General features: G+C 36.7%; 1 pseudogene; it reads right to left on the reverse strand.

Annotated features, from left to right (window-relative positions):
* Positions 1-300: 300 nt before the first annotated feature.
* On the reverse strand, positions 301-2,894 carry LOC118594939 (annotated as a pseudogene).
* Positions 2,895-20,447: the final 17,553 nt, after the last annotated feature.

Below are 20,447 nucleotides of genomic sequence, written 5' to 3' on the forward strand. Positions count from 1 at the left end.
CAAGTTCAGGTCTTAAATCCCTAGAACTGTGCTGGGCTGTGATGTGCAAACAGAGTTTGTATCCACAGTGTGACTACTAATAATTGATAACACTTTATCATAAGTCTTTAACTGTAGAGTAAGTTCTAAGTGTGGAATTCTGACTAATGGCTGCATCATCATTAAATTGACTCTAAGCAAGTTTTGTTTTTCTGCAAGCTTCCCATTCTAGGAATTTTATGCATTCCTGATTATTTCTTTTATATCTTTTCTTTCTTTTTTTTAAATTTCTTTTCTTGAATGATTTTACTTTTATTTCCTTCACTTTAAGGCAATCATGGAATTCCACAGTGATTTCTGGGGTGGGGCAGAAGGAAGGTGCCATTGAGAAGGTTCTAGACAGTGGCCTAGTTGGCCTGCAAAGGTGCCAGCAGGGGAGGCACCTTTCTGGGATGCAGCATAGACTACCTGACAGGTGATGTTCCCAGAGGGGAAAAGCTGGTATGCATAGTTCTCAGCAGCATCTAGCTTTCACAGCTCAGTCAGACTGTCACCTGTGGTGGCCAGTGAGTTGGTGATTGATCAGCTCAGCTGTCCTGGAGTTACCCTCAGCAGAAATGATGGTGGCCTCTTCTGCGGCTCAGCCTTTTCCACCACAAATCTGGCCCTGTCCACTTTCTACTAAGCTACCTGTTTGGCTTCCACTGTTTCTGTGAACTTTCCGAGGTCAGATGTGTCAGGGACATGTCACCTAGGTTGAGCCCAAAAGTTGTTGCTCACTTTATGAGGACATACTCACCTGCCTGGAGACCAGCTCTCTCTGGGTGATCAGTTCTCCAGCATCAATGCCAGCCACCACCAACTTGAGGATCTCTATGGCGATGGATGGTAGCACCCCCACATCTTAGTCTTCACTGATGCTGGTATAGATACAAAGAATCTTGCTGGCCATTGTCCTGAAAAGGATGAACAGTGCAGTGTTAATGTTGATATTCTGTAAATATTTTCTACAAGTGATGACCTGTACACTCCATGGTTGCAAGCAGCAGACAAATATACTGATTTGACCCCCAGTTTGCTCATGTAGATCTCATCCTTTTCTCTGTCATTGGGTGATCCGTGTGTCTTTCTTAGGGTCCTCTTTACTAGGTAGCCTCCCTGGAGTCATGAGTTGCAGTCTGGTTATCCTTTGGTTTACATCTAGTATCCACTTATGAGTGAGTACATACCAAAATTATCTTTCTGAGTCTGGGTTACCTCTCTTAAGATGATATTTTCTAGTTCCATCCATTTGCCTGCAAACCTCATGATGTCATTGTTTTTCTCTGCTAAGTAGTACTCAATTGTGTATATGTACCACATTTTTTTTTTTTTATTCATTCTTCTGTTGAAGGGTATCTAGGTTGTTTCCAGGTTCTGGCCATTACAAATAATGCTGCTATGAACATAGTTGAGCGTGTATTCTTGTGGTATGATTGAGCATTTCTTGGGTATCCCAAGAGTGGTATAGCTAGCTGGGTCTTGAGGGAGGTTGATTCCCAATTTTCTAAGAAAGGACCATATTAATTTCCAAAGTGGCTGTATAAGTTTGCATTCCCACCAACAGTGTAGTAGTGTTCCCCTTGCTCCACATCCTCTCCAACATAAGTTCAGCCATCCGATCACCAGAGTAGGTCAGCTCAGGCATTCTCTCGACCATTGCCAGTAGTCTATTGTGAAGGTGTCTTTGTGGATTTCTGGGGGCCTCTCTAGCATTCTGCTTCTTCCTATTCCCATGGGATCTAAATTTATCATGGTATCTCTTTCCTTGTTCTCCTACTCTGTTCCTGATCCAGCTAGGGCCTCCTGCTCCCCTAAGTTCTCTTTCCTCTTACCCTTGCCCTTCATTACCCCACCTTACCCCCATATACCATCTTACACCTGTCAGAATGGCTAAGATAAAAAAAAATAAAACACAGAGATCCATGGCCAAGCTCCAGGAGTCCAATCTGCAAGAGAGAGGAGGGATTATATGAGCAATAGATACTGAGACCATGATTGGACAAAGCACAGGGACAAATAGACAAACTAGTAGAAACATATGAACTGTGAACCAGTGGCTGACGAGCCCCCATGGAACTGGATCAGGCCCTCTGGATAAGTGAGACAGTTGATTAGCTTGAACTATTTGGGAAGCCACCAGGTAGTGGGACCAGGACCTGTCCTTGGTGCATGAGCTAGCCTTTTGGAACCCAGGGCCTATGCTGGGATACTTTGTTCAGCTGGGATACCTTGACTTGGAGGAGATGGGAATGAGGGGCAGATTGGGGGGAGGGTGGGAGGGAGGAAGAAGGGTGGGGGAATCTGTGGCTGATATGTAAAATTAAATTAATTATAAAATGAAAATATATATTCATGTTCATGGATCTCTGCATCTGCTTCCATCCGTCACTCGGTGAGTGTTCTATCATGACAGTTAAGGTATTCAGCCATCCGATCACCAGAGTAGGTCAGCTCATGCATTCTTTCGACCATTGCTGGTAGTCTATTGTGGAGGTGTCTTTGTGGATTTCCTGGTATAGGGAGGAGGGGACTGGACTTGCCTCAGCTGGGTCTACCAAGCTGGGCTGACTCCTCAAGGGAGACCTTGCCTTGGAGGAGGTGGGAATGAGGGGCGGATGGGGGGAGAGTGGGAGGGAGGAGAAAGGGAAGAGTAATCCGTGGCTGATATGTAAAACTAAATTAATTAAAAAATTATATATATACACTGATTTGAGAAAGTGAATGCCTTCCCCTACCTCAATGTACTATGCATAGTCAAGGATGACAGTTCTGTGTCCAGCATCCACATTATATAAAGCAGTGTTCACCACACCTCTTGCAACTACTAAAGTCAGGATGAACTTTCCTATAGACCCAAATACTTTGGCAGCCATGATTCCTTCTGTTGTACTCACTCATCCCTTTTTTTACTCTAACCTCCACATGAATTCCTCCTTTTAATTCTTTTCATCATCAATACCTTATTTGTTTTTGAGGATTTAGAACACATTGAGTTTTCTCCACCACACTTCCATGTATAAATCATTTATTTAGCTATGAAAACATATAATCCAGCTATAATCCATTCATTCTCACTCTAATTCATAATTCAGTGATGAGTACAGGCCAAGTTACTATCCAGTCAGTCAAGCACTATTTCAGTTTTCTTTTGTTTTGTTTATTTGTTATATAGAACAATGAAGCTATGAACTCTGGTTCAAGCCTTCTCACATGAGGCTGTACTTTGAGAAATAAAAGGTCAGACAAAAATATAGGAATACATATGTTTTTTCACCTAAACCACAAAAGGCACTTCTGCAAGAGAAAGATACATAAGCAAACACAGTTTAGTTTGAAATTGCTAATAGGAAAGGCAAGAACAAAAAACTTTATTCCATTCAGTAACTGGTTTTGGAGCATCTATGGTATGAAGCTTAGAATATGCACTTAGCCTTCAACACTGGAATAAATGTCATTTCAATCTAATTTGCCCTTTGGTCTTTAAAAATTGTGTGTGTGTGTGTGTGTGTGTGTGTGTGTGTGTGTGTGTGTGTGTATGTGTGTGTGCATGTGCGTGTGTGTGTGGGGGGGTGTGGGTGGGGGTGTGTGTATGTGTGTTAAGGACAAACTATTATATTTTGGAGCCCACTACCTATGATGGGACACCTCATGCAGCCTTGAGGCAGGGCAAAGGGCTTGGACTTGCCTCTACTGGATGTGCCTCCCCATGGGAGGCCTTGCCTTCTTGTGAGGAGGAGTGGGGGTGTGTTGGGAGGGGGAGGCTGAAGGGGGTAGGAGAAGAGAAGAGGGAGATCTTTGATTGGTATGTAAAATGAATGAAAATATTTTCTTAATAAAGAAATATTCTATACTTTAAACAAAGGAGTGATCTTCAAAATGTCAAGAGCTGGAAGAAGCTTGACACAAAATTACAGTGAAGCACAAAGAAGCTATTTAGAGGAAAACAGTCCAGATCTAACATTGAAAGAGAAAATTCTTATTGTGTGAAGAAACTAAATGTTACTATTACAATTGATTTGTTTTTTACCTATATTTGTAACTTATATTTCATGAGACCATGAAAATCCTAGAAGCAAATAACAAATAAATCAGTTGACACCTAATTTTTTTGAAAGTTTCTCTAAGCTCCTCATATTTTATAGGCATTAGTGTTTTGCCTACACTAGAGTATGTGTACCAAGTGTGTGCCTTGTACCCATAGAGGTCAAAAGAGTGTATCAGATTTCCTGGAACCGGAGCCACAGATGTTTATGAACCACCATATCAATACTAGAAACTAAACTCAGGTTCTCTGAAAGAGCAACAAGTCCTCTTAACTCTTGAGCCACCTCTCCAGCCCTTTGGTGACCACTAATCTTAATAGGCAAGGGAAGAATCAGATGCTCTCATTTCAAAAAACTTAAAATTTTAGATAACATAATCTATATTTTAGAAGCAATGCTAAAAATAAATAAGAAATTTTGTAGACTTAGTGTTTTCATAGGCTTACTTTTCTTAGTTTTCCCACTGTACCCAGAAGACATAACTTTTTTGTTTTACTTTCTTGTTACTAGGTTATCAGCCAATATACATTGAGTCCCCTAGTTACTCTTTGATTTATTTTTTATTTAAATAAATCAGCTTCTAATATCTTTCAATAAATTGACATTGTACAACTTGTGACTTCCTCCTACCGTTTATGCAATATAAAGTGTTTTATGACATTTTAACAAATACAATGAACAAGAAAAAATTTTAAAGTTCATAAATATTAATAAGAGCAAAGTTGTTTTATCACCTTAGTAACAACTGAGTCTTTATTCAATTACACTGTGCATATCTGGCTCATTTTTGGTTTATGGTTTTCACTTATAAATGTAGAATGCTGAATAAGCATGAAAGGAATAACAGTTGCTGTTTGTTCTAAATGACACACATAATAGGCAAAACAAAATGATGATTAAAATTCAAGGCCACTGTTCACAGGTCACTTGACACAAACTATATTATTTTTGTTCTTTTAGATCAACCAAAAAGAAAAGACAACCTGAAACACAATCACAATATTCAAATATTTATACAGTAGCCACCTCCTTGGTCAATAGAAATTCTGAGGATGTCCTCAAGTCTGAAATTTTTCATCAGTTTTAAAGTGGGCGTGTGACATTGTATATTTATTTGAATAAGCTAATCTAATCAGAAACACAGTAGCAAGAAATACTGTAAAGGAAACCTTCAATATTAGGTGACAGATTTTCTAAGTTCAGATGTTTATGGCATAAATTCTGATTAACAGAGTGAGTATAGATGAGTGGATGGACAAACTGACTTGTCCCAGATCATGTTTGTACACATGCAAAACCTAGATTCAATTCATACAAAATTGAGTTTTCATTCAGCACTCTCAATAAAATTCAAATAACATGTGAATTATTTACTACTCTCATAGGATAAACTACAGAATTGAAAATGATAGCAAACCTAGAAAACCATGAAGCCAGCCACATAGACAGCCCATTCCCTAGTCCCACGAGTATTTTTCCTATTATTTTATTTTACACTTTTGAGTATTCATATATTTTGAGTAGCAAAACTGTATATATATATATATATATATATATATATATATATATATATATCTTTCTACAACTTCACCAAATGATCATTCAAATGGATGTTTAAAACAAATGCATATAAATTTAAAAATATTTATTCATATCTTCAATAGAAATGTCTTTGATTTTTGATTTTATTACAATTATATGAAAAAAATTGGGTAATAATTTTTTTTGCTTGTTTGTGGTGATACTTTGTTTGTGTTCTAAAGAATACAGCTTGCCTGGAGATCAGAGTGCTGAGCTAGTCACTAGTTAACCATAAAACCCAGGCAGTGGTAGCACACACCTTTGATCCCAGCACTTGGGATCTCATGCCTTTGGTTCCAGTACTTGGGAGGCACACATCGTTAATTCTAGCACTAGGGAGGTGGAGACAGGAAGTGATATGGCTGGGTAGGGAGAGGAATGTAAGGTGGGAGGACACAGGAGCTCAGCCCATTTAGGCTGAGAAGCTGGTGAGGTAAGAGGTGGCTGTGGCTTGCTCCTTTGTCTCTGATCTTACAGCATTTACCTTGATATGTGACTCTGGGTTTTTATTATTAAGATCAATTAGGATTGGAGCTAAATTTGTTTTATTTATTTATTTGTTTGTTTTGTTTTGTTTTGAGACAGGGTTTCTCTGTGTAACAGTTCTGGCTGTCCTGAAACTCACTTTTTAGACCAGGCTGCCCTCTAACTCATTGAAAGCCACCTGCCTCTGCCTCCCAAGTTCTGTGATTAAAAGCACAGCTACCACACAGTCAGAATGTTTCTTATAAAACCATAGATAGATATACCACATGATCTATCTACTGGATACATACACAAAAGACTTTACTTCAGCAGTGCCTGCTCATCCGTGTTTGTTACTGCTCTATTCACAACAAATGGAAACAATTTACATCTCCGAATCCACTGATTAAGAAAACTGAAATTTGTAGGCAAATCGATGGGGATGGAAACAATCTTTGTAAGTGAAGTAAGTAAAATAGACAAATGTCACATGTTTTTCTCTCATCTATATATGTTACTGTTGAATCTTCACATAAATATGTTTCATTTGAAATACTTGTAGGTAAGGAAACTAGTAATGCTCCTTGGGGAGACTTAACAGAAGGGTTATCAAACTCAGTAGTATAAAGGGTTAAAGCTGAATAATGCAGCAGGAAGAGTTAAAGTTCTATAAAGAATGTGAGAGCAGGGTAGAAGAGGGACCATAGGAAGGAATAAATAGTTTTCAAAAATTATATCTCATTAAACTCACTACTGTAGAAGCTTCCTAGGATATGTAGCTATGGTGTTATTTTGTTTGTGCTCTAACAAATAAGGCTTGCCTAGATATCAGAGTGCAGAGCGAGCCACTAGAGACCATTCAATGGTGACACACAGTTTAAACCCAGCACTTGAGAGGAGGAAACAGAATGTGAAATGATAAGGTGGGATGGAGACAGGATCTTGGCCCTTTTGGTCTGAGGATTCAGGAAAGATAAGAAGTGGCTATGGGTTGCTCCTTTGTCTTTCTGATCTTTCAGCATTTACCCCTATAACTGATTATTAAGACCAATTAGGACTCATGCTGCATACTTGCACATATATGTCAAGAGTTTAAGTGGAGTTGGCCGGTGTGGTTGTTTGAATGAGGATGCTCCCCACAATCTCATGTATTTCAATGGTGGGTTCTCAGTTGGTAGACTCTTTAGGAAAGATTAGGGCATTGTTGAAGGAATTGTATCATGGGTGGGGGCTTTGAGCTTACAAAATCCTACTACCAGACTAGACCCAGTCTTACTTGCTCGCTCTGCCTGCATGCCTGCCTGTCTCCCTGGCCTCCTGTTCGTTACCATGATAGTCATTACGTAACCCTGTTAAACTATAAGCAATCCCTCACTGAAAGAGATGCCTTAGTCACAGTGTCTCTTCATAGCAATAGAACATTAACTAAAACATTCTTTAATGGGTGACGATACCCCACTAGAGATCACTTGGTAGCAAATATGAATCCCTTGTGTCAGGAATGCTTTATCTCCTTTGGAGTTATTGTCCAGTGAGATCCCATGGTTCCCCAAAATTTTGGGATAGTGTCAATACCTTTAGTTGTCCCCCAGAACTTGATAGTAAGATTCTATTGCTGATGATAGAATGTATTTGAGTCATGGCATAATAATCAAGGTGCAATGACCTGGAAACTTCATCCTTACTGGCTAACTTTCATAGTGATGGAAGGAACTATTCACACCAGCAAAGGAGAAAAGTAAGTACCAATTGTCCAGCTGTAACTATTGACCTCCAACAACTGTTATCCTGGAAAGCTATCTTTATTGATGCAATAGCAGCACTAATTTCATGGGAATAACAAGCTTTATTCTGATTAGATTTAACACTCACTCCACAGGAACCCTTACATGACATTAATTGCAGTCAAGAAGTAGTGTCTGCATAGGTTATATGCCTCAGGGGAGAACCTACTAATAATATTCTGCAAAAATGATACAATATTAAATTGATCACTTTTTCTACCCATGGATTAGTACCTCTGTCAACCCTCATCAGAGGAGCTTCTATTTGCAGTAGATAGTGATTAGCATAGAGACCCACAAGAAGTCAAAATGCAGGATGTAGATGGTCCAGCCCTAAATGGGACATGTGTATCATACCTCTTTTACCTAGGCTCAGGAATTATGGTGGTAGAGGAGGTGAAAAGGGTGTAAGAGCCAGAGGTGATGGATGGGCACAAGGAAACTGTGCTTTTCAGATATAGCTGGACAATTGCACACGTGAAGTCACAGTTGCGACAGAATGCAAAAGACCTGTGTAGACTTAAACCAGCTAGACAAAGCCTGGGTATATAGAAGAGTAGATATGCAATACCACACCTAGCTGAGACACTTTTGGTATTGAAAAGTGGTGGGAAGGGGAACATCCGTTTTTGTTTGTTCATTTGTGTATTTTCTAAGTTTGCAACTATTGGTAGATTAACAAAAATAATCAAAATACATTGTATGAAATTCTCAAGTAGTAATAAAATAAATATGATTGAAGAACAAACATGTCCCATGCCACCTAATTTATGATGGAATGTCTTAGAAAACCATCCCATGGTTTCAGAAAAGACTTTGTTTATTCAATTATCAGCATTAAAGATTGTTGGTAGTCCAGTAGGTGTGCAGAATCACCTTCATATGATGATATAGAGACTGTGCCACTCAACAGAGTAAAGGCACTAACTTTTCTCCAGTGTCCTTAGCAAGGCCTATAAGCTCATCTTTCCCTTCTCAAAAGGAAACAAAGTATTACTAATGACATATTGTAAATGTTGAGCATCATTTAACTCATTATGTATGAAATGACCTTGAGTGTGAGCACGTTTTTTTTTTGTTGTTGTTGTTGTTGTTTGGGGATTTTTTGTTGCTGTTTGTTTGTTTGTTTGTTTAAATTCTAAGACAGGGTCAGTTTTTAATTTAAGGTTTGACTTATAGGGGATTTTCATATTTCCAAGAACTCATATTAAGGGAATAGAATAGATTGAAGCTTTGCTTGGTCATATGGCTATCTCAATATTGAGCAGTGTACTTCTGTGATGGGAGAATTTAGCAAAGTAAACTTAGTAGTTAAGTAATTGTTTTCATTACCACAAATTTCCCTGAGATTTCTTAAGTGGCTAATGTGAAGGAAAATACTTGTAATACTGAAGGACCAAACTATTCTTCCTGATATTGGAAAAGAAAGAAAAAAATCCTCATATTAAAAAGTTCCATTGTACTTTAACTACCATATGGATATCTTTATCATTCCAATATTAAATATAGAAAAATAATTCTGGGATTATATTTGCTTAGGTTATAGCCAAAACATAGAGTTGATTTTCAGGATAACATTGTCATCAGGCCTCTGATATATTTGCACGTTACGTTTTATAGAATCTTGCATTTATAATATTGCTCTTAAATCAGTAATAGATTAACAGAACTTTGTGTAGGCCCACACATGTGCTTCTGTATTGACCTTTTGAATGATTAACCCTCTGTGTTATATAATTAATAAAATACTTAAATAAAATACTTTAATCAATGTTTGCATCTGGTACAAAATATGTTTAGAAAAATAGGCTTTGTACTTAGTAATGGTTAAGAATTTGCCAAGTGTCATAGAGATAATCCAAAATAATAGCCACTTGGACAAATTACAAATTTATTTCTTTCATCCAAAATAGTTGCAGAAATACATTGCTAAGGGATTCAACCTTCATCTCCTCTTAACTTTATATTTCTATAATCTACTGATTATTCTCTTTTTATTCCTGTTACATCTTTTACCAGGTAGCCAATAAATAATTAATAAATTAATAAAGGTGGAAATATAAATGGCTGCACGATTTTAAAAATACTCCCTGGTGGGGGAAATGCTGCCAGGAATTCACAAAGAGCCTTTGTACTTAGGATTCAATGGCCAGTATCCAGTTGCGTTGCACAGAGCAACAAAACTGCAGAATATCAGGCTTTGGCTGGAGCATCAGTGGGTGGTTTCTCCCCCCTTCACTACCACCCCCCATGGGAGCTGAGGAACCTAGGGCCTTGCACTTGCTAGGCAAGCACTCTACCACTGAGCTAAATCCCCAATCCCCAAATGGGTGGTTTCTAATGTTAAGGAGAATTTGAACAAGATACTTTGTAAAACAAGGAACAGTTAACAGATATAACTAATCTCAGAAGTAAACCTCAGTTTGGTGAGATCAACATTGAAAGTGGCTGTGGGCCGATATTGCTTAATTAAAGGCTATGATGTTTTCACCATTGGCATTTATTTGTATCTTTCAAGAAACTCTAACTCTTGTGTCAGTACTTATTGAATATTAAATGCCAACTGGTATCTTCTAGTTTCATCTAAGTCAAGTTCTGTATTTTGTCATCTACTTTGAATGTTTGGGCATGGAAAACATGGACTTGACCTATTTTACTCACCCTCCCACCCAAAACCCAGGAAACTCCATGGCACTACAGGAGGAGACATGGGCAACAAAGTATGTTACTGACAAATCAGGTGAAGAAAACCACAGTTATCTCTAAGAGGAACAATGAAAACACAGAAAAAACGTTTGAAAAAAATCTGTTTTAAACACATTAAAGCAATATACACCTTAACTGTGATCTTATTATATACTTTATTCTACTTACTAGGCCATATTAGGTCACCTTTAAGTTTTTTGTTAGTGCCTAAAATCAGAAATATCCTAATCTCTAAATTTAGAGCATGTTATTATATTTGTTTAGAGCAGAGGTAGCAAATAGCAGGTTTTACATATTATAATAATAATAATTATATATATAACAAAAAGTTAAAAGAAGATATAAACCTCGTACAGGGATCTAAAATATATCAATATATTAATAAAAATTAATTATCATGGTATTTAAATTCAAATAAGATGAATATATTCCCTAGTATAAAATCAAAATCACCTTACTGTCTATTAATAATGAAAGAGTACTTACCTAGTCAAATCAGCTTTTTATGATTCAATAGTCAGTTAAATTAAAATATGGTAGAACTCTGTGGCTGTACCAAGGACATGATTTATTAGAATTTTCATACATATTATGATTACTAATTTTACATTAAATTGAGTTTACTTTATACTAAAACATGCATAACAGAAGCATTACTCATGTTTATTATATTTATAATGTCCAAATTATATAGAGATCAACATTGAAACATTTTTGTATTGTTGGCCATCAACATTGAATTATTCTCTGAGATTTATGTTACACTTCTATTTCTATAATAATTTATTACTAATTCTACAAATGAAGTAAAAAGTAATTATACTTTATCTTTCACGGGCAACAATGGCTTTATTGCTTCATGTTCATATGGTATTTCAAACCATCAAATTAGTTGCAAAGGAAAATTCTCTTAAATTGGTTTTCAAAATTTTAAATATGCAAACATTCTTTTTTTCTGAAACATGTTCAGAAAAGAGAGAAAATTAGTGTATTTCAGTCTGAAATGAATTTGGTATTTAAAAACCTTTACCTAGATAAACAGAACAATTGCCGGCAATTCTCTTTGGGAAGTGAGACAATATTCAGCATAATGAACCACCCTACTAGATTGCTTTTGACACTTTAATAATTGTTTTATTCTTTTCACATTTTAAATCTTTTTATTGTTTTCTATTTCTGTCACTACTAATTTTACTCTTTAATCTCACCTTATTATCTTGTCATTTAATACTTCTCATTTTCCCTTTTCTCCCGAGATATTTCCTCTCCTTAAAATTCACATATTTGAACATTTTCTTCAGTTTAGAATGTTTTATCAACTGTCCATTTTTGTAACATCTTATGCCACATTTTCTGAAAATTTTCACTAATATAAAGTTATCTGATACACTTTTGTCATGTTTAGAACATGGGATAAATCATTTTCTGAACCATATTAAATTTACATATGTCTTGGAAGAAAAATTTATTTAAAAGTCCTTTACTTAAAATATAATGTAAATTTAATCAAGAGAAAGTAGTCGGATACACAAATACTTGAGAATTTTCCCCATAAATACTCATTTCTTTAATTTGAGTTTTTAACATCTGCTTATATTGATCAGAATGTAAGGAATTTCTTCAAGCTAAAACAGTGAATAATGGGATGAACATCTTTTCAGAAGGGATGCATCCTTACAAGGTAAGTGAAAATGTAATCATCTGTGAAAAGTAAATGAGTAGAACATTTTTATCAAGTAAGCTTTGGACAAGTTCTCTTCTAGTCTAAATAGAAACATTGTATCTTTGATTGACTTTCAACTTCAATTGACATCTAAAATTTGGTACCATTCTGAAAAAGGTGAAAACAAGTAATATTTATTAAATATTACCTTTGTGTTCAATGTAGCCGCAGCATACCTTCAATCCAATGTTTATTGTTGTTTCAAATATTTACGTGCTTTTCAAAATGTATTACAACTAGAAGAAATTAGTAAAAAATAATACATTCTTGAGGGATTTACTTTTAAAAATTAAAACTTAAATATATGAATTCAAATTAACCCTATATTTGCAAAAAAAAAAAAATGAGAAAAAATGATTGCTACATAAAGAGAACAGTCATGGAGTCAGACATGTGTGTGTGGGGGGGATCAGATCTGAAATATAAGCATATTTCACTTCAATAATCTTTATTGACATTGTTATTTAAGCTATTTGCCCTTATGTTAAATGAATACACTATATTGGAAAATAAGAAATAATGAGATAGGTTGACATCTTAGATTCAAAGATTCTTTTAATGACCTCAACTGAAGCATCCATCTATAGAGAAGATCTGAATAAAGTAAACAGGGATTAAGTGATACTTTACTACAGGATTAAAACAGTAAATAGAAGCATATACCACATATTTCCCTATGTTAATGCAGCTCAGCTCCAATCCACCTTACATCTTCATAGTCATAATGCTTTTAAAGATTATGACAGTAAGAGTGGTGAGAACTATTGTTAAAAATGTCATTATAGGGGCTGGAGAGGTGGCTGAGTGGTTAAGAGCACATACTGCTCATGCAAAGGATACTATTTCAGTTCTCAGCACTGACCTCTTGGGCCTCACAACCTCCATAAGGCCAGCTTGAGGGAACACTGTGCCCTCTTATGGACTCCAAATATATTAACTGATATTTTCACAAAATCCTATGTAGATACAGACATCTATAAGTAACAAAAAAAATTTAAAAAGAATTTCATTTTTTGAAATATCTATTATGTTGAAGATCTACACTTATTTTTTTAAATGATATAAATAACAGGTACTTCAGAAATTAGGTAACCATGAGATTTACTTCCTCTGTCTGCTTCAGTAATAAAAAAAATATCATAAAATTTCAATACTGACCTTGGTGAAACACAGTCTAATATCAATATGTGATACTTTCTAATTTTCTTCATATAAAAATACTTGGCTAAAGTGTAAATAATTTTGATAGAAAGTGACTTAAATTCATCTTCATAAAATTAATTTTATGTCAATTTATATAATAATATATCAATATATAATTGTTAACAATTTATAATTTATAGTTTGTTCCTATAATATTCCTTTAATATTGAGATAAGATATATACAGCCAGGCAGAATTTGTAATAAATCCTCTAAATTATGAATTACAGGAAAATGTGTAACATTGCTCCTGCATTTTCTGTTTTCTTTTCTTTGTTATGTTTTTTTCGAGGCAGAGATTTGGGTTTGTTTTGTTTTGTTTTGTTTTTTGTGAAACAGTCCTGGCTGTCCTGGAACTCACTCTGTAGATCAGGCTGGCCTCTAACTCACAGAGATTCACAAGCCTCTGCCTCTGCAGTGCTGGAATTACAGGAATGTGCCACCACTGCCTGGCATTTTCTGTTTTCTTATCCATTTAATTTTTGATAATTTAATGAATTTTTTGATAATTAATGAGATACTTTTGAAGTATTTGCATTGTTTATGTATTTATTTTTTGTTTATTTTTGAGAGTTTTATATACTAGTATTGTTTTTACATCATTTCTACCCTTCTATCTGACTCCTTCCCTCCCTGCCTCTTAAGTCTTGACTCCTTTTAGAATCATTGCTGTTATACATAGACACACATGCACATACACACATTTTCAACTGAGTCCATCTAGTGTTCCTATACATGTGTTTATGTTTGACCAGTTGGGACTGAACAACCTATCTGCACTTGTCCCTGCTGAGCACTGATTCTGCTCTCAGCACCAAATACACCAAACAATTGCCTGTGACTCTTCATCTAGGTGTCAGGACTTGTGAAGCTTTCCCTAGTCACATTTGTTGTCATGCCAACTTGTGTTAGCATTATTCAGGTATTTATTTAGGCGATCATATTGTTGAGATTTTGCGGGTATAACATTCCTACCATATATAGAAGACACTACATTGGAGTAGAAGTCCTTCTCTTCTGGATATTACAGTATTTCTACTCCCTGTCTGTGATGTTCCTTGGGCCATTGGTGAGGGAGTTTCATTAAAGATGTACCAGTTATGCTGTGTTGCCCACAGTCATTTATTATTTGCATTTTGATCAGTTATGAATTGTTGCTGTATCCTCTATCTATTGCAAACAGTTTTATTGGTGAAGGGTAAGAGCTACAATTATCTATGGCTACAAAGATAAATACTAAGAAAGTATTTTAAAATCACATTGGTTTTCCTCTAGGATCCATAGTCTATCCAGCTTTAGCAGTTAGCTAGGTTTACACTAAAAGTAATACATATAATTTTCTCCAAATATTATAAACAGAAAAACACTTTGTCATAATCACTCTGAAAACTTTGTGAAAATTCAAGACTTACATTCAAATGTTTCACTTGAGCTGAAAATTGCCCATGGCTAAATATTCATGCATGAATACACTAAAGCTCAATTATCTTTAACTTTCAATTTTTGCCTAGGAACTCGATTCTAAGTACAGGTTTTCCAAATTTCTAATAACGAATCCAATGGTCAATAGCATGGGACAACAATGTATTATTGCTAGATCAGTATTTCCAGACCACAAGTGAAATACTTTGTCATAGAAACTAAATGCTCATGTACAGTTCAGGTCAAGGAAAAGTTGCTGAAAAGTAGTGATCAAAAATGAATTGTTGTTATGCTCTGCTTTATTGGAGACAATCTAGATGCATTCATGGTTCACAGAAGACAAGAAGAAAGCATTGAGAAAGTACAAAGAAGGTTAAAGAGGGTTCCCCTGTCCTCTCCCCTCCCGTTCCCACCCCCACCTTCCCCACAGCCATTCCACTCCACTCCCATCTCCTCCAGGACCAAGACTCCCCTGGGGACTCATTTAAACCTGGTGGATTCAGTACAAGCAGGTCCAGTCGCCTCCTTCCAGGCTGAGCAAAGTGTCCCTGTGTAAGCCCAAGGTTCCAAACAGCAAGCTCATGCATTAAGGACAGGTCCAGGTCCTACTGCCTGGGAGCCTCCCAAATAAATCAAGCTATTCAATTGTCTCATTTATCCAGAGGGCCTGATCCAACTGGGGGCTCCACGGCCTTTGGTTCATAATTCATGTGCTTCCATTCATTTGGCTATTTGTCCCTGTGCTTTTTCCAATCTTTGTCTCAACAATTCACGCTCTCACAGTCCCTCCTCTTTCTTGACAATTGGAGCTCCACCTGGGGCCTGGCTGAGGATCTCTGCATCCACTTCCTTCAGTCACTGGATGAGAGTTCCAGCAAGACCATCTGATCACCAGACTAGGTCAGATCAGGCATTCTCTTGACCATTGTCAGCAGTCTACAGAGGATGTATCATTGTGGATTTCTGGGGACCTCTCCAGCACTCTGCCTATTCCTGTTCTCATGTGGTCATGATTTATCATGGTCTGTTATTCCTTGTTCTGCCTTTATGTTCTTGATCCAGCTGTGATCTCCTGCTCCCCTAAGCTTTCTTTCCCTCAAACCTTGCCCTTCATTACTCCCACTGTCATCCAGGTTGTTCATGTAGGTCTCATCCATTTCCCTGTCATGGGGTGATCTCTGTGTCTTTCCTAGGGTCCCGTTTTCTAGGTAGCCTCCCTGGAGTTGTGTAGCAGTCTAGTCATCTTTGTTTTACATCTAGTATCCACCTACGAGTGAGTACATACCATGTTTGTCCTTCTGAGTCTGGATTACCTCACTCAGGATTATTTTTTCTAGATCCATCCATTTGCCTGCAAACCTCATGATGTCATTGTTTTTCTCTCTGAGTAGTACTCCATTGTGTATATGTACCATTTTTTCTTTATCCATTCTTCAGTTGAAGGGCATCTAGGTTGTTTCCAGGTTCTGGCTAATTATAAACAATGCTGATTTGAACATAGCTGAGCAAATGCCCTTGTGGTATGATTGAGCATTCCTTGGGTACATGCCCAAGAGTGGTATAGCTAGGTCTTGGAGGAGATGGATTCCCAATTTTCTGAGGAAGAACCATATTGATTTCCAAAGTGGCTGCACAAGCTTGCATTCCTACCAGCAGTGGAGTAGAGTTCCCCTTGTTCCACATCCTCTCCAGGATAAGCTGTCTTCTTTGTTTTTGATCTTAGCCATTCTGAGAGGTGTAAGGTGGTATCTCAGAGTCGTTTTGACTTGCATTTCCCAGATAATTAGGGATGTTGAGCAATTCCTTAAATGTCTTTCAGCCATTTGAACTTCCTCTGTTGAGAATTCTCTGTTTAGCTCTATAGCCATTTCTTAATTGGATTGTTGGGCATTTTGATGTCTAATTTCTTGAGTTCTTTATTTATTCTGGATATCAGCCCTCAAGATGTGGAGTTGGTGAAGATGTTTCCCATTCTGTAGGCTGTTGCTTTGTCTTGTTGACCATGTCCTTTGCTCTACAAAAGCTTCTCATTTTCAACGGGTCCCATTGATTGATTATTTCTCTCATTGTCTGTGCTACTGGTGTTATATTTAGAAAATGATCTCCAGTGTCAATGCTTTCAAGAGTACTTCCTACTTTCTCTTCTATCAGGTTCAGAGTAACTGGATTTATGTTGAGGTCTTTGATCCACTTGGACTTAAGTTTTATGCACGGTAACAGATATGGATGTATTTGCAGCCTTCTACACATTGACATCCAGTTCTGCCAGCACCATTTGTTGAAGATGCTTTCTTTTTTCCATTGTACATTTTTGGCTTCTTTGTCAAAAATTATATGTTCATAGGTGTGTGGGTTAATGTCAGGGTCTTCAATTCGATTCCATTGGTCCACATGTCAGATTTTATGCCAGTACCAAGCTGTTTATATTATGGTAGCTCTAGAGTAGAGCTTGAGGTCAGGGATTGTGATGCCTCCAGAGGTTGTTTTATTATACAGGATTCTTTTGGCTATCCTGGGTCTTTTGTTTTTCCATATGAAGTTGAGTATTATTCTTTCCAGATCTGTGAAGAATTGTGCTGGTAATTTGATGGGGATTGCATTGAATCTGTAGATTGCTTTTGGTAAGATTGCCATTTTTACTATGTTAATCCTGCCTATCCATGAGCATGGGAGACCTTTCCATTTTCTGACATCTTCTTCAATTTCTTTTTTCGGGGACTTAAAGTTCTTGTCATATAGGTCCTTCACATGCTTAGTTAGAGTAACCCCAAGGTATTTTATATCATTTGTGGCTATTGTAAAGGGTGATGTATCTCTGATTTCCTTCTCAGCCTTTTGTCTATTGTATATAGGAGGGCTACTGATTTTTTTTTTTTTAGTTGATCTTGTATCCTGCTATGTTGCTGAAGGTTTTTATTAGCTGTATCAGTTCCTTGGTTGAATTTTTGGGGTCATTCATGTATACTCTCATGTCATCTGCAAATAGTGAGAGCTTGACTTCTTCCTTTCCAATTTGTATCCCCTTAATCTCTTTATGTTGTCTTATGGCTCTGGCTAGAACTTCAAGTACTATATTGAATAAGTATGGGGAGAGGGGACAGCCTTGCCTTGTTCCTGACTTTAGTGGTATTGCTTTGAGTTTCTCTCCATTTAATTTGATGTTGGCTGTTTGCTTGCTGTAGATTGCCTTTATTATGTTTAGGTATGTTCCCTGTATTCCTGATCGCTCCAAAACCTTTATCGTGAAGGGGTGTTGGATTTTGTCAAATGCCTTTTCTGCATCTAGTGAGATGATCATGTGGTTTTTTTCTTTGAGTTTTTTTATATGGTGTATGACATTGACTGACTTTCGTGTGTTGAACCATCCTTGCATCCCTGGGATGAAGCCTCCTTGATCATGGTGGATGAATGTTTTGATGTGTTCTTGGAGTCTGTTTGCCAATGTTTTATTGAGTATTTTTGCATCAATGTTCATGAGGGAGATCGGTCTGTAGTTCTCTTTCTTTGTTGCATCATTGTTTGTTTTAGGAATCAGGGTAATTGTAGCCTCATAGAAGGAATTTGGTAATATACCTTTTGCTTCTATTGTGTGGAAAAATTTAAAGAGTATTAGTATTAAGTCTTCTTTGAAGATGTGGTTGAATTCTGCAGTGAAACCATCTGGTCCTGTGCTTTTTTTGTTTGGGAGACTTTTAATGACTGATTCTATTTCCTTAGTGGTTATTGGACAATTTAAATGGTTTATCTGGTATTCATTTAACTTAGGTATATGGTACCTATCCAGAAAAGTATCGATTTCTTTTAGATTTTAGAGTTTTGTGGAGTAGAGGTTTTTGAAGTATGACCTGATGATTCTCTGGATTTCCTGATTGTCTGTTGTTATGGCCCCTTTTTCATTTCTGATTTTGTTAATTTGGATGCTCTCTCTCTGTCTTTTGGTTAGTTTGGATAAGGGCTTGTCTATCTTGTTGATCTTCTCAAAGAACCAACTCTTTGTTTCATTAATCTTTTGTATTGTTCTCTTTATTTCTATTTTATTGATTTCAGTTCTCAATTTGATAATTTCCTGGCATCTGTTCCTCCTGGGAGACTTTGCTTTCAAGGGCTTTCAGGTCTGCTGTGAAGTACTAGCATGAGATTTCTCCAGGTTCTTTATGTCGGCATTTAGTGCTAAGAATTTCCCTCTTAGCAGTGCTTTCATAGTGTCCTATAAGTTTGGGTATGTGGTATATTCATTTTCATTGATCTGTAGGAAGTCTTTTTTTCTTTCTTTATTTCTTCCTTAACACATTGGTGATTCTGTTGAGCATTATTCAGTTTTCATGAGATTGTACAATTTCTGTAGTTTTTTCTGTTGTTGAAATCGAACTTTAAACCATGGTGATCCGATAAAACACTGAAGGTTATTCCAATTGTTTTGTATCTGTTGAGATTTGCTTTGTAGCCAAGTATGCGGTCGACTTTAGAGAAGGTTCCATGGGGTGCTGAGAAGAAGGTATATTCTTTTTGTTCAGGTGGCATGTTCTGTAGATATCGATTGAGTCCATTTGAGTCATAACATCAATTAAGTCGTTTATTTTTTTTAAGTTTCAGTTTGGCTGATCTGTCCAGAGGTGAAAGTGGGGTGTTGAAGTCTCCCACTGCTAAAGTGTGGGGTTTTATATGTGATTTAAGGTTTAGTAATGTTTCTTTTACATATGTGGGTGCCGTTGTGTTTGGGGCATAAATGTTCAGCACTGAGACTTCATCTTGGTGGATCTTTCCTGTCATGAGTATGTAATGTCCTTCATTATCTCTTTTGATTCATTTTAGTTTAAAGTCTATTTTGCTGGATATTAGGATGGCTACACCAGGTTGCTTCTTAAGACCATTTCATTGTAAATTCTTTTCCCAGCCTTTTATTCTTAGGAAGTGACTATCTTTGAATTTGAGGTGTGTTTCTTATATGCAGCAAAAAGATGGGTCCTGTTTTTATATCCATTCTGTTAGTCTGTGTCTTTTTGTAGGCGAATTTAGTCCATTGATATTAAGGGATATTAATGACCAGTGATTGTCCGTTCCTGTTCTTCCTATTATTATTATTATTATTATTATTATTATTAATTATTAATTATTATTATTATTATTATTATTATTTTGTTGGTAGTGTGTGTGTATTTCTCTTCTTTGGGGTTACTGCTATGGTGTTATCTATTGCCTGTGTTTTCATGGGTGTATCTGCCTTCCTTAGGTTGGAATTTTCCTTCTAGTGCTTTCTGTAGGGCTGGGTATGTGGATAAGTATTGTTTAAATCTGGTTTTGTCTTGGAAGGTCTTGTTCACTCCATCTATGATGATTGAAAATTTTGCTGGGTATATTAGTCTAGGCTGGCATCCATGGTCTCTTAGTGTCTGCATTATATCTGTCCTGGTCCTTCTGGCTTTCAAAGTCTCCATTGAGAAATCGGGTGTTATTCTGATGGGTTTGCCTTTATAAGTCACTTGGTCTTTTTCCATTGCTG

The sequence above is a fragment of the Onychomys torridus genome, chromosome 13, assembly GCF_903995425.1.
Source record: "Onychomys torridus chromosome 13, mOncTor1.1, whole genome shotgun sequence".
Taxonomy (NCBI): domain Eukaryota; kingdom Metazoa; phylum Chordata; class Mammalia; order Rodentia; family Cricetidae; genus Onychomys; species Onychomys torridus.